Source organism: Parambassis ranga, chromosome 2 (assembly GCF_900634625.1).
Source record: "Parambassis ranga chromosome 2, fParRan2.1, whole genome shotgun sequence".
Taxonomy (NCBI): domain Eukaryota; kingdom Metazoa; phylum Chordata; class Actinopteri; family Ambassidae; genus Parambassis; species Parambassis ranga.
The window spans coordinates 21,537,890-21,554,386 of record NC_041023.1 but is presented as its reverse complement, the minus strand read 5'-3'; positions in this window follow the sequence as shown (position 1 = coordinate 21,554,386).

Here is a 16,497-nt window from a genome sequence, read left to right as displayed (position 1 = left end):
ACTGTAAAATGGGGACTGACTCACTGTAGGAAACAGCCCCCAGAGGCTACAGGAGGAACCGCAGTTGCCACTTGACTCACCCAGGAGGCAGGGAAACTACTTGGTTAGGTTTAGAAGAAATACTTTAAGTTTGAAATCCTTTAGATTTATTTTAGATGTTCTTACCCATGAAAGTTTTCTGACATTTTTGTCACCTTTGTCACCAAGGAGGCTGGTCTTTCCGTATAGCTGCAGGACACGGTCCAAGTGCTCCTACATTCTTGCCTCTATTGAAACAACCTGTCTGCATTCTGGCTCCTCAGTCGAGTGCACAGAGTATCGCATCACATCTGATTACTGACTAATCTTGTTGTTCTTGGTCGGGGTTTCCTCATACGATCTGGATGGAGATAGCATGAGAGTTGATACGGCATCATGCTACTGTAACACTAGTCTCCCATTTACTCAGCTTTAGTATGTCATACAGTAGGACCGGCCCTGCCCTCTGTAACCCACGGTCCTCCTCCTCGTCGTCTTCCTCACACACAGCGTCTGTCTTCATTACCTGTCACCCTCACTCCTTGCTTCATTAGCAATGGATTGTACAGCCGTTGAGCAAGATGTGTCACTCCCCTGTCATCTCTGACAGATGACAAATAGCCTTTTAAAGAAACAATGCCACACAGACGTGTTCCTCTGCTAACAAAAATAAATAGTTAACTCAGGCCACATTTTTAAGGCAGTTGTCATGTAGGAAGAACCCCACATTACAGTTGATTATGTTATTATAATCGTTTCATGTTTTTTTCCCCAGAATCTGCAGCTGTTTGCACTTCGCTCAGTGAGACTGACAGGTACACAGTGACGCATGCCAAAATATGCAATGCAGTTGGCACTGGTGTTGGAGGAGCCTTGTTTGATCACCTAATCCTGTAATTAGTTGGTTGGGATAGTTGTCTGGGGATGCTTGATTGCAATCACAATAGTGGACCTGCTGTGCTGTTGCCGCATAGCAATGCAGTGATGAAGGCAAAGGCAGCTCCATCATTTGTTTCCCTGTCATGAGAAAACAGGCCTACATCCACACTGACATTGTTTGTTTTTTAAAGTTTGCTAATTTTATACTTATCAGATGCTGGCAATCCCATTTTACTTTAAAGATTTTAAGGTCTACACCAGGTGGCTTAAAAATAAAGCAGTGCCAAAAACTGCAGTTCTTAGAGTGGCCACTTGAAGGTGGCCATCCCCACAAATCTTTGTGTTAAAATATCCAACTTTACACCAGAAGTAAACATGTTTACAGCCTGGTATAAGCTGGGTGGTGGACGAGCCCCAAAATCCCTATTTAAGAAGACCTACAGATGAGCCTGTCCATCTTTTTTTACAGTAATCTGATTCATCAAACCGCTGCTATCGTGACCTAAAAGGAAACACAACAAGCTGCTCAGGATCTTTGAAAGCTAGCATGTAGGTTTTGGTCCGAACCGCCCATTTTTCAACTTTAAGCACATAGCTGGAAGCCTAGAAGAATTTGCAATATCAAAAAAAATGCAACAATGCAGCAGCCATGATAGGTCAGACATATGATTACTATTGTCATATCGAGCTGCATTATCAGCCCTTTTTCAGGCACGCGGCATAGATGGAGACACATGCATTTGAGGTTGCCTGTTTTGTGCTATTAAATGTATCACAGAACGCTTTAACAGATGTGTCTATGTGTATGTGTGGATGAATGTGTGTGTTTATGGGGAAGAAGTGGAGGGTGGAAGGGGGAGTTCACACATGCCAAGCACTGGTTGATCAGTGCTTCCTCTTGTGCTATTGACAGCACATACCGTGTGGATTCTGTATCAGTGTCTGAAGCGAGCAGCTGAGTGCATTTTTCACCATGACTGGAGTGAGAAACTGACTTTTTTTGGGTGTCATGAACCTGCAAAGGCCTTCTGGTGATACTCAGCAACAATAAACTTGAGCGAATATGTGTGAAATGGAATGTTTTCTGTCTTGTGTGCCACATCTGTTTGTGTGGGTTGTCGGTAAAGTGGAGCGTGAACGTACTGTACGGGTAGGGGTAGGAGTCTGTAAATATGCGTAGGTGAGAATATCAACCTCTCAACTAACCACACCTATTTTTAGAGCTACTTCAGCTTAAACCGACAAAAAAATGACAAAAAAATGACAAAAAAAGAGAAACCATGCCGCTCCCAGTGCGCACAATTTACCATAACAAACAAACAGCCCACAACAGCATTACCCCCATGTAGACATAAGACAGGAATGACATTAATAAAGGGGATGTGGTTTATTGTCTCAAGCAATTACATCCAAAAATTATTTTTTACATCCCAAACACCTGCAGCTCCACGTTCATTTTTCAGGTAGTTATTATGCCCAACATTTCCCAACATTTTTTTTTCCCTCCCCCGGGTTGCCGATGCGTAACCTTCACCCACTCTCACCCCTAATGTCTTCTTCTACAGTAGCAGAGACAGTGAGCCACTTCAAGGAGTATAGAAAGCAGCTTTAAGAAGAAAAAAAAAGACACTGCCTCCCTTTAACCTCCCCCCTACAAAGTGTCAAACCAGACCTTTCTTTCGCTCATTCCTTCACAGGAAATTGTGGTTGAGGAGATGTCAGCGTCGTCAAACTACAACTCAGTTGTATTTTTAAAAAAACATTTTACAGTGTTTTCCGTGCATCTCGCTCCACCTTCTAATTCTTTGATAAGGAGTTTGACCTTTTAGGTTGTATGTGACTGTTAACAGAAATTCAGGCTTTATCTTATATACCCTGAGCGTTATTACCACACATTTTCTTTTATTCCAGATGTATTTTATTAATTGCCTGCATTTAGGTTGAATAATTTATTTAATTGACCTTCATTTCTTATATTTGTCTGTAACAACAAGGAAGCAGCTCAAGGTAACAAACACACTAACCTGTCTGAACATAAAGAAATATTATGTTTTGTTAAACATGTTTGTTTTGTGATGCAGACATATGCTGAAGTTAGCATGTTAACCAGGTACCGCCAGCCTGTAACACTGTGTAATACCATTTTGCTCCACAAGATGGTGTACTGAGTAATTACAGCTTACATTCAGTCCAGCATGAGAAGAAGAAGTAGCGCAGTCAACCATGTTAGCAGACAGAAAAAAAAATAAATCACAACAATGGCTAAAGCTCTTGATTAGCATTAATTAGCGGGCATAATTAACTGGCTAACGTGTTTTAGCAACTGTCATCAGGAGGCACAAATGGCTGAGGGGCTGATGATTGACGAGCTTCTGTAGGAGGTTTGTTGAATGTTCCAAGTTTTCTTCCTTTGTTCACTTATTATGCTAAGCTAATTGGCTGCTCACTTTACCTTCATATTGAACGGACAGATCTAAACCTCACAACTGGTTTCCTCCCAACAGTTTGCTAGTTTGTGCATGTGGACACGTGGGTCACGCCGAGGACAAAAAGACAGATTTTCCAGTTTTAATATGGTTCATGTGCAAAAAGCTCAATCTCATACAGATTGACTGTTGAATCTTGAATGTGGGGAAGAGGGAGACAGATAGAGATAGAAAGGAGAGACGGAGGAGGTGAGCTTCAGAGAAATTAAACTAATATCACTCTCCGTCTGTAGTGGCTGATATTTCATTTACCAGCGGGGACTGAGGTGCTGCGACTCACCACCCACCGCCCCACCTCTCCCTCCCATCCTGACACCACCATCACCACCACCACCACCTCAACCGCTATGTCTGTCAGTGGCTGGCCCCGACACTCCCCTGCAGGTGATAACAGATTAAACCTATTCCATTTCATGCCTCAGGCTCCCAAATACAATCCATGTGGGGCTCCTCCAGGCCCTGCGGCTCCCCTGTGCCCCCCCTTCAGGCCCCCCGCCCTGGGTAGAAAGCTGGCAGCGGCTGCCCCAGTCCACTGGGCTAAGCCGCCGAGATGGAGGCCTGCAAGATTACAGGCCATCTGAGGAAATTACTGTGTGTGTGTGTGTCCAAGAATGTGTATGTGATGGTTTGTGTATGTGTGTATAATAGGGTTATGTCAGCTTAGATGGTCCATGTGCTGTATTTAACACCGTCTTGCCTTCTCCTTTTTCACTTATTAAAGTTTAGAAAGTATCTAGGAAGCATAATTGTGACTGAGTACATGTGCTGATTGTGAAACACTCTGGATCTCACCTCAAGGTTCCAGCCACAATAAATGAATCCTTTTTCCCCCCCTGGATTGATGTCTTATTTCTGAGAGTCAGGAAATGTCCATATGCCGCCGAGGTGCTTCCCTGCCCGCATTCCTGCACTCCAACCAGGAATGGTGTCAGAGGAGGAAATGAGAGAAATCGAACCCACAGAGCTTCCTTAAAAGTGGGCTTCCTGAACACAGGAAATGGAACGGACCCCCGGTGTTTATAGGGATCCTGAAGTGACCAAACCACACTGCTTCCCTGAGCCCTCTTTGCCCCCAAAGCACATTTGGACTGACATCAAAGTGTTAACCTTTTAAGTACACGCGGCCCGAGGACGGGACGGTTCATGTTTTCACTGCAATATCTCCGTCTGGGCGCAGCCATTTTGTGCTCTTTGTTGACAACCTACACCTCGTTGGAAAGCCACTTCCCTACTCTATTGATTGACAGCTCGTTTGACCATACAAAAGGATCGAGGGCCTGTCCCTAGACAAAAGAATCCAATGAGCGACTATATCGAGCGAAGCACCTCCCCCCACTCTTACGCTTGTATTTTCAGCCCATTATATTTGACGCTGAATCTGATGCAATGGACGTATAGCCAATAAGATTTCCGTCACGGGGATGTCCCACATGAAGGGGTTGTGGAAGGAGGGTGGGCTACAGGCCTAAGCGTAAACATGAACAATGGATGCCGGCTGTCCATGCGTAAATGCGTAATAGTGAGAGTGAGCGTATATCTCCATTCCAGTGGTATTTCCAGTGACCAGAGAGATGGCGAAACGCATGGAAAAGAAGAATTACACTGTTGAAGAAGTTATTGAAGCGTGTACGAGACGGGAAAGCAACTTTTCTGACGAGGATGTGTCGGATGCGCAAAGTTATGTGTCGTCTGTTGACTCGGTGGAGGAGGACATGTTCATTGAAGGAGAAGATATTGTCCATGACAAGTAAGTGTAACTTTTATACATGTTGCAGTTTTATAAATAGAATGTAGACGTTTCAAAGAATTAGTGAATACAGTGTTGTGTCCTTTGTTTTGTTTACCTGTGTGGGGGAGGTGTGCGCTTTTACTATTCCTCCAAAAGTAGTTGTGGAGGACTGATTTGTGAGGTGAACAATGAATACAGCTACAGTTGTTCTGTGAATGAATATCTGATATATACATACAACCATACATACATCTATAGTTATTTTGTTTTATATATATTTTGTGCATTTTTAGGCAAACACTGTGTTCTATTTCATTTACCTGTGTGGGTCCTTTGTTCTGTTTACCTGTGTGGGGGAGGTGTGTGCTTTTACTATTCCTCCAAAAGTAGTTGTGGAGGACTGATTTGTGAGGTGAACAATGAATACAGCTACAGTTGTTCTGTGAATGATTATCTGATATATACATACAACCATACATACATCTATAGTTATTTTGTTTTATATATATTTTTTGCATTTTAGGCAAACACTGTTCTATTTTGTTTACCTGTGTGGTGTGCACTTTTACTATTGATTTGTGAGGTGAACAATGAATGCAGATACAGTTGTTCTGTGAATGAAAACCTTATTTTTTGCATTTTAGGCAAACTGATTCAGATACAGAGTGGGAGCCAAGCACCAGAGCCAGAGCAGCCTCCTACTCCCAGTGTACAACATCACAAGCCAGTCTACATCTCTGGTGACAGTAAGACACCCATCAAGCTTTCTAGCTGTGCTTTGTAGCAGCCCGTGACTGTAACAGTGGCATACTGAGAACAACATGTGGCTGTGAAACCTGTGGAATTGTAAACATGTAAACAGTTTGCTGTAAGTAGTTTGGGTATTTGTTTAGATAAAGGTGTTGTTTTTGACCATATCTCTTGTTCTGAGTCTTTTCTTGTGATGCACAATTTCAGTTTCAGTAGAATAATGAGCATTCAATGTGTTTTTGCTTCACTAACATTATTTCAATCATACTAATAGTGAATCTGAATATGGAATGAGGTTCCTCTAAGTGGCACCTTTCATTAGAGCTCTCATTGATGTCTGTATGTTGAAGCATTCCAGAGTTATGCACTTTGGTGCCAAAGTGTCCATTTGGAGACTCCAAATGGCACTTTTTGGAGAGCGCCTGGGAATACCTACAGAAAAACCTGTCCCAAATGGTCATTTCCTGTCCAATTACTATCTACTTTTAACTGGGAATAGGTAAGACTTCAGCCTGTGTCACTATATTGTCATCTAATCAACATCACCATGCTCCAGTTGTCAAGCAGCCTTTTTTTACAAAAAAAATTTAGGCGAGCTACAAAATCTTTTTATTTCTCTGTGTTTAGACTTCTCTCACTGTTAACCATTTGCAATTGCAGTAAATCACACAGCTAAAATAAAAATTTCAGAGTGTTACCTTCACAATGAGACCAAGCTTTTGCACATACTCCTAAGGGCTCACAAACAGCTTGTAGTTTAATTTGGGTATGCCTTTGACAGGCGTTTCATCAACTATTGAGGGTGGTGTTAAAGGGTTAAAGCGTTAAGAGAAAACATATTACACCAGCACACAAGCTGATTCTGTTCATCACTTTCAAATCTCTCGCTCTCTTTTTTTGCAAATCCTTGAAGACTCTGCAGGCAGTTCTATCTGCACCTACATCTATCCTGGTCAAGTTGTGGATGTAATTTGTCATGAAGTAGGTGTTGATGGTGGCAACAGATAACTGACTAAACATCTCACCTGCTGCCAAGCCATCACTCACTTTAATTAGAGAGGCAGAGCAGAGTGCAGATGTTTTAATCGCACAGACTCTGACAGGGGTTTGGCGAGCGACTGCAAATCTGACGCTAAAATTACACTTTCTATTCCAAACTGTTGTGACTGGGGAGGAGCATTTGGTGTCAGGCAGCGCTTGTTTTGTTTGTTTTGTTTGGTCCTGCCTGAAATGAGTTGAACTGTTGGATCGATTAGCATAAAAACAGCTACAAATATGACACATATAACTTTAGATTTACCATAAATGCAAGCTCTCAGTGTGTTTACTCTCTCCATTCTAATATAAATGTGTCTGAATGAGCCTCGTTTTGCAGCCCCTTATGACATCATCAGGGGGATCTACTCCACCCTTTTTATGTTCAACAGTATATTGTGTGTGTATTATGAATGGTAACATAAGTCCTAATTCTGTTACCATTCATATTTTTCACTAGAGTATCAATAGTACACAGGACAAGCAGTCCTCTTTAAAAAAGGGGAGTGTGGCTCATTTGTATTTAAAGTCACAGAGGCTGAAACAACAAGTATGGTAGCCTGATATAACATGTTAGCGTGCTAATATTTAGCTCAAATTAGGCTCCCCAAGCCTCCAACGTACACTAGCTGTCACTAAGGTGATCGCTTTATGATTTTAGCACAGAAGTAGCACAGAAATCTGAATTCTTTCGTTATTTTTTTGCATTACAGTGGACCCTCGTTTATCCAAAAATAACCCGCAATAGGCAAAATCCGTAAAGTAGTCAGCTTTAGTTTTTACAATTATTATAGATGTTTTAAGGCTGTAAAACCCCTCACTACACACTTTATAAACCTTTCTCAGACATGCATTAACATTCTCACACTTTTCTCTCTTGTTTAAACACTGTCAGAGTTAAGTCCAGTATTATACAATGAAACCAAAGATCGAAACCTGTTTTCAGTATGCATTCTGCACTGTACAGGACACACTGCATGGAGGAGATTAGCATTGTCAATGTACAATGCGCTAATCAGGACACATAACACAATGCACTATTAAAAAAAGCATGCAAAATTGCACTAAAAAAATCTGCGAAACAGCAAGGCCACAAAAGGTGAAGCGCGTTATAGCGAGGGACCACTGTACTCCTTTAAATCTGATTTAGAAATACTTCATTCATATCCAAAGGGAAGGGTTAGGGGTCATGTTACTCACAGGTATATCGGCTACAATATAAGCACAAGTAAAACAAAAATATATATAACATACAGTAAATACAGTAACATATCCATTGAAGCGCTGGTGTTTAAAGTTAAAATATTGTTCTAGCATTTAGGTTATGAAGCTGCTGATGTAACTCTGTTCTTCTATAAAGTTTTTGTGGGTCATGAAACTCCCAGAGAGAATCCGTGTTATAACAGCATCATCCCATGTCTCCCTCCTCTGTCCTCCACGCATCCTCTTCTCCCTTCAAAGAGACGCCATGTAAAACTCACACAATACCAGGCTGGAGTAAACCTGCTCTGTGCTTCTCAACAGCCAAACAGCACTTCCTCCAATGACCCCGTAAGCACTACAGATTACCTTATGAAATGAGAAACGGCGATTATGGCTATATTTACAACTTACTTAGCCCTCACTAGAATCAGCATCCCAAAAGAAGAAATATGAAAATATATAGATTTATTGCCTGCTTATGTACCCAAGCCTGGATCATCTGTGATTATACCTTGTATTCCTATTTTCAGAACGGGATATTGCAGAAAATATGTTTTTTTTTCTTTGGGAAGAAGTTCAGCTGTAGTTTAGAACCAAATTTATTTACAGTGTCCCACAAGGAAGTCTCTCAATATTTATGTGTGTGGAGTTAAAAAAAAAGCAATAAGGAGAGACGAAGTGAGCTCTCCACAGCTTAGTAAAACTCTTCAGAAGCAAGAGACTCCTCTGTCTGAGAGGCTAGGCATTGATGTGGGATTGTGATGTGTAACTGCATAACTGATGCATAACACAGCGGAGAGGGAAATAGCAAAACGGAGTGAAGATTGAGAAAGAAATCAAGAAATAGAGATGTGTGTATTTATACTGTATCTCCGCTCTGCACATTGGAATGTGTTTGTGAGTGTGATTTCTCTCATGTATCGCTCACACTAAGAAGAGCTGGCTGATGATAAACAGGATTAGCGGATTATTAGAGGGGGCTGAGGTGTGTGTAACATGGGAGTGTGACAGAGACGTGTGTGTGTGTGCTTATGTGTATTTGTAGCCGCTGCTTGCTTATTTTTCTTCCTATTCCCCGGTCACACCCACATTCAACTTCTCTCAGTATCAATGCATTTGAAAAATGCTCAGAATAGCCATCCAATCAATGCTTGACCTGCTTCTGCATCAATCCCACACATCTGGTCATGCTTCTTTTAGCCTGCGTGGAGTTCCGTCTAAGTATCTGTGTCACCAGCCCACTGCTTCAGGGAAGGAATCCCGCTGCAGACGCACTGAAAGGCCCATGACAGAAGAAATGAAGTCATTAGCCAGACCTCTCCTTTTACTCTTATACCTCACAAAGTCACAGGCCGACGCGTCAGTGGCAGACAGACAATGGGCGAATTTGCATGAACTTAACACAGAAGCAAGAGGTGGGAGGGAAGAAGAAAGAGCAAGGATCTGTTCATTACCTGGTAATGGAGAGTGATGAAAGGGAAGGTGTGAAATAGCAGATGTAGATTTGGCTGTGCATATTTTAAGGAAGAAAGAGAAGGCCAGGGGGAGCTGAGCAGCTATCACAGCCCGTCTGATAAGAGGTTCCGTAATCGCTATCTGTTAGCTAAAATTGCTCCCACCCTGTTACGTTACCTGTTTGAATCCTCACACAGTTGGGAAACACATAAGCAGAGAGTGTGAATGAGAACCAAGATGCCCTGTTACAGCTTTGCTGTACACAAGCCAGCAGGAAAGACTTTTTTTTAACCCACAAATCATTACAAAATGTGTTGCATCCTTTCAAGAATGGGGTTTGCAAAGGCCCTTGTAGGCCACAAAGGTCAAATTGAGCATCGTTTAATGTGAAAATCTGGCCTGAGAATCTGCCAAGCCACACCGAATGCTTTTAAAGGAGACCGTCTAGTCTGCGGAGGATCTTTTGGGTGTCAGGAAGTATCACTCCTGACAATGGATCTTGGGATGATACATCACTGGGATGAGACCACATTTAAGATGACATTACAAAAGGGGCTTGGTTCCTTCAAAGGTCGAATCCTGCACTGACAGTTTTTTCCATTTTGTTAACACCCCATGCTGTCACAGTGTGTTACTCCTGTGGCCTAGCATGTTTGACAGCTGCAGCTGATGAATCTTGGGAATCACCTGAGAGAGAGAGAGAGAGAGAGAGCTTTGAGAAGACGATCAAAGGCATGAAGGCCAGACTAACTGAGTTTTAAAATGTGAGTCTGGCCTACGGAGGACTTCCTATCACAAAGTGACTCCTGATGAAACATTTTGGGAGGGTATGTCAGTCTGAGGTGTCTCATGTCATGAGTAGACTTGCTAATTTGCATACAAAGAACAGTAATTCAATACACAGGAAAGCTAAAGTTAGCATGTTAACAATAGCTATATAGTATTTGCCTGTTTGTATGCTACAGGGCAGGTTCTTGACAACTGCTCCTTTGTTCCACCTAAGCATTAATAAGCAGGAGACATACAGTATAGTGTATGTTCAGTGATGAACAATGCTGCACTATTTCAGCAACACCACCTCTTGGGATTGTTGATAAAGTCTGTACGCACACTCTCTCTCACACGCACACACACGCCTATATGGGAAACCAGAGTTTCAGTTGGTGGTCTTTCCTGTCTGTGGAGCACAGGTGTATGTGGTGTGTGCGTGTTGTGTTCGCCCTCTGTTTTTTAAGGTAATTAGACCACAAACTGACAAACTGAGTGTGTATGTGTGTGTTTAAAGCGATTAAAATATTTCCACTTATTTTTCAAAAGCTTTTAAAAGTCCCAAAAACTAAATGCTACAGAGCACATTTCCACGACACATATTGACACTTTGTGGGCCCCCCGCAAACACTTAAAAAACACCCGCAGCCACTCTCGCCTCTTACAGAGCATCCTGTTCACAAACACCTCGAGAGCAAGTTATTTTGTGCTTCTCGGGCTCACTTGTACAAAGGAAGAATTAGGGAACTTATTTGTGTTGTAGCGTGCACTCACTTCTACAAAGGGGGAATTAGGAAGTTATTTGTGTAGCTCATGTTCACTTTTTAAGAGAGCAAGCCATCAGTGGAGCTGTTTATCTGTGCCTGTACAAAGCCAGGATTAGGGCCCTGTCTTTGAGGCCTGCTCCGTAATCCCTTTATGGATGTCACCTGTCATCTCTCTCTAATCACCCTCCAACTTTCCCTCTTTTTCCTCCATACCTCCACCTCCGCCTCCCTCCGTCAGTCCCCTCTGCTATCTGCTCATCACAACTGCTTTTCGCTTGACGAAGAAAGAAGAGAAAGAGTTCAAGAGTGAAGTATGGCGGGGGCCTGAGATGCATGGGGGTTTAGGGAAATCATAGGAAGAAGGGACACACACACATCCTGGCACCCAGCCTGAAACCTCACACAGGCCAGGAATGTACTTCTCTCTCCTTTCACAGCTTCATCTTTACACCTTTTTCATCAGTTCCTCCATCTCCTTTTACTTTTGCAGATCTAACCTCTATTCATCCACGAGTCACTGTCAGCCCTTTAAAGACTGGTGTATATGTCCATCCATCCATCCATCCATCCATCCTGTCCTATCTGTCCATCCATCTTGCCTCATCTCCTCTCAGCTTGCATGTTTAATGTGATGTATTTATCCTGCGTGTAATGTAAGCCGCAGCTGGCCATTAGTCAATTATGAAATTTAATCGTAACAATTATGAGAATCCATAGCGATTAACACAGCATTTCCTCTTTCATTTACCCCTGATGATTTTGCAGTGGGGCCATGAATCCTAACTTCCTTATCTCCACCCCCCCCCCCCCTCTCTCCTCTCTCTTTTTCATAAGGGCAACTTTTCATTACTCTAAAAACAACCTGTCCACACAGGCCTGCTCCTTTAAGCCCACTAATCGAAACTGTGAATGAAAGTGTGCTTTAAAGAAGCAGGAAAAAAGTATATCTCATTAGGCCTTGTCTGGCCTCCATCACATTAAGCCTTCTCCCTTTCTTTCTGTTTCTGGGCAGTAGAGCGGTGCGGTAGCGTGCACGAGGCCAGGGACTGAGGAATCTGATAGGGATAAACCAATTTGCCTTCCACACAAACATCCCAGCAGGCTTACGCCCCCACCCCGGCTCCCATTGCTCATTTAAGATGGCGGTCGGAGAGGCCAGCAATTAAGTTTTAATTAGGTGGGGTAATTATTGCTGGGCAGGAAGTATCAGACGCCAGGATGATTGTTCTCTGGCCCGAGGAGGAGGAGATGTAAGCTAATGTTGGGGGGGGGGGGGGTTATAGAGGCAAGGAGTGGGAGACCCTTTATAACCCCATCACCACCACTACCACAATTCACACTGCCCATGACCTTCAGTGCTGACTGCATGTGAAGGTTTCAGTAGGTCATGAGATGTGGTAGATCGTGGCACCTGTTTTACATGGTACATGTTGTCCCCACAGCAATATGCAAATATAAAGTTTGAATAAAAAACTGGCAGCATGGTGAGGATTTACATAAGGCAACAAACACCGGAGCTCAAATGTTCAAACTCACTGTCTGTTGAGCTGATGCTGCTTTGTTACAGTTACCTAATCATCACACATTTCAGAACTGACCAAAACTAGTTCTGCATGATTTATTGATGAATTGTTAAGACACAAAGGAACTTGAAGCAGGTGCAAATTTTTACCTGACCCATTTTGGTGCATAACTCACAAAGTGACATGATAAAATGTCTGTACTTCCACATGAGGACGTTTCTGAAATTTTTCTTTGTTCTGTCTTTTGTTTGATTTCTAAATTCAACCAATCAGAATTTTTTTTTCAGAAAAAGAAACTACCCCGTAGAAGGAACTTCTGTTGGGTTTCAGTGTACTTCTTACCAACAGTGCCATAAAAACTCCAGAGGGCCACTCCTTGCAGCAAAAGTTAGACAAAGCCACATTAACAATCTGTTTTTCAGCCCTTCTGTCTAGTTGTGTTTATTAAATGTGTTGTGGCATTTTTCTACTGCAGGAAATGCAAGATGGCCGCTCATTACATCTATGGTAGTGAAGGCCATATTAGCGTGCTGTTTATCAGCCCTTGTGTCTGTTGGTGTTTATTCAATCATTGTCAGCTGTTCCTAACTGTGTTGCTAAAAGGGAAGTTCCTCCAGTGGAAGGGAAGTTCCTCCAGTGAAAAAACACTTGTGTTTTTTTAATCTTAAAATTTTGCTTGCTGATGTCACCGAACTACTCCCAATGCTGTGCAACACAAAGAGAAGTGAGTAATACACCATAACACAGCAGTCTTATAAACCAGCAAATACCTCTCCATGTAAATGTACATATGTGTGAGCTTATGCACACATGTACTTACCCTATTAGTAAGCATCATCCACTGGGGAGTGGGGGATTCATCCAACACAAGCCCCCCCGACACCCCCATACCATCTCTTATCAGCAGACACCACCAAACTCACCACACACATACACACACACACAACAGACCATCAATGATGTCACAAGGCTAATCTCGTCGCGCCTCGGAACCCAATTAAAAAACAGAGATGTGTGGCTGCCAACATCAGGAATCTAATCACATTCCAGGGAAAGGCGCGTAATTTCCTTGGCTTTCTGCTGGGGTCGAGATAGAGATTGAGAGTACAGGCGGCAGGAATGGGCGCAGCTCATCACACCAGGGGCCCCTAGAGGTAGGCCTAAAGGGTGCTGGGGCTGGGCTTAGGTGTATCTACATGTGTGTGTGTGTGTGTGTGGCAGCATGAGAGTGTAGCAAAGAAATGAAGTGAGGCTCAGAAACGTTGCCAGGGTTAAAGAAAAAAATAAAAACACAAAATAAACAATGATGACGCATGACCCCCCCCCCCCCCCCCCCCCCCACACACACACACACACACACACAAGAACAATAGGTACAGAAGCAGAGACAATAACTGCACACGGATGTAAGTGTTGGTAGAGTACACGACACAGGTGTCATTCATAACATAACTGTTGACTTGCTTTTGGAGCCACCTTCCAGTGGCCACACAAGGAACTGCAATTTTTCTACTTTGTTTTCTACTATCTACTAAGACAGAATCAACACAAACTGGATGCTGCTTCATTTCTTTTTCTTCTCTTTCCTCCTCATCTACACTCTCAGATCTCATCTTTACCACAATTTGCTTGGTAAACCTAACCAGACTAATGGAAGAGGAAAAACTATAAACATTTACATGGAATTGACAAAACTTTGATGACATTGCCAATAAAATCAAGAAAATGAATGAAAGTGTTCTACCTTTGTCCAGCTTCAATCTTCCATTTTAGGACAATAGCTGCAAATTTAGAAATACAAATATTGTCACTTTTTCTAAAATGAACACACTGTCTTGAAATGTTTAGATAAAATATAGTGATCTAGGCTGATTTCTTTCTGGGGTTTCTGGAGATGTGGTGTTGTTGGTGGTGGGGGGTTGGTGGTGGTGGTAAAGGTGGTCAGTTCATGACCTGGTCAGGAATGCAGTCACCCTTTGGAGGAGAGCCACAGGGACTTTACACTAGGGGGAAACTCTATACCTCAAGTAGAAAGCCTGTCAATCAGCTCAGGGCCCTTGCAGGGGGGAGGCCCGTTGCTCCAGCCCGACTTACGTTCCTACAGGCAGGCCAATGCAGACCAAATGGAGTCAGTCAAAGAACTACTCCTTCTCTTGGTCTTGATTTTCTGTCCTCAGAAATGTGCTGTGCCGCCGGTGTCTGTCTGTCTCTGTATGTAAGGGTGGGGGGTGGGTGAGGAGTTGCTCGGTCTTGCTGAGATGGGAGCAAACAGAGTTGACAGCTTCCTTCCTCACAGTAAACATTGCAGCGCCACTTAGACATGGGTCAGGGACAAGAACACCCCTCCACCTCCCTCCTGACGCTGCCTCACCCACCAAGAAAGCCTCCGCCAACGCCCCCACTGTCTAGGGTTAGGGATGGTAACAGCGAACATGTGACCCGATGGTCCGCATTACCTTTCATCTCTCCACAAACACACCTTGAGTGTCACCTCATTCCTCTGCACAGCCTCACACACAAACACACACTGTGCACACGCTGCACTTTAACCTCTCAGGTCATTTTTAGTGGGCACTAAAGAGTCTTTGAGAAGATGAGACAATGCTGTGTCAACATTTTAAATGAAGCTGAGATGGACATGACTGTTGCTTGGCAACATACATGTAAACTTTTAGAGACATTGGAATCAGTGCAATGTTGTAAATATAATAACACAGGCGGGTCTCTAATGTCGCATTCCCTTTTAAGTCTTAATTTTCCCATGTGATTGGACTTCGAATAATGGTAAATTTGTTTATGCAGTTATTCTCCAAATAAAGACTAGTGCCACCTTCTGGTGTGGAGGTTTTATTTCCTGTAGTTGGTTGTTAGTAGGATACACTTTGCGTTGCAACGTGAGGCAGCATCCTTTTATCTCCTTATTGTTGGGCCTTAAAAGTTTATTTGCCACTCTAAGAGGATGTTGGTGATGTTAGAGGTTGGGATTGTACGTAGAGACTGGGCAGTAAATATGCCTGTATCTTCACACAAACTGCAGTTTGTGTGAAGATGTAGCTTGTGACCAGTTAACAGTCAGTACCAGCAGAGGTGCTGCTGATATCCAGACTCGTCTGTAACAAAGTTACATTTTCTTCTCAATTGTTTGTCTGAAAATTCACTATGTTCATAAGATTCGTTAATTTAGGTAATGTCGGGGCCACAGAATCACCCAGAGTCTTTGATCCAGTGTCTAATTGAAAATATTAGAACTGGAGCCTTAAAGTTGGACATGTAAAACCAGGTGAATCTCTTCCTGTAAGTACATGATGAGTAACAGCTATTGACATTTTGCAGCGCCAGGGACCTTTCAGCATTTTGGGGAAAGTAACTGCTGGATGCAGCTAATTATTTAAAACCATCTTTCAAAAAATTATTCAGCCCATTATGAGTGTCAGCAGCATGAATACAGGATTTATGGAGGGTAAATGCAGGAAATGAAAGCCTCTCTATAACTGTCCACTGGAATGATTACCTATTGATTCTATAGCTTTCAGAGGTTTGAGTTAGAAGTAGCAGAGGAGGCCTGTGCATGAGCACATGTGATTAGTCAGTGCTTGTTTCTCCACTTTGAGGCCTGGAACGACCTGGATTCACCTTTGAAACATATAACCGCACATCGTTCGAATTCAAACGTGCTGATTAGATAAATTGCTGACATTTCATTGGAATCTTTGCACACATGAAATAATTTGGATGGTGAATGGTTCGCTCTGTACCGATTCAGGGAATTAATTGCTGTGCTTTCATCCTCGTTTTCAGAACAATGCTCATTTATTTATGCTGAATATTATGCCTGGCATGTCAATTAATTATCAGCAAATTTGTTGGTAAGATTCAGTTTGTGT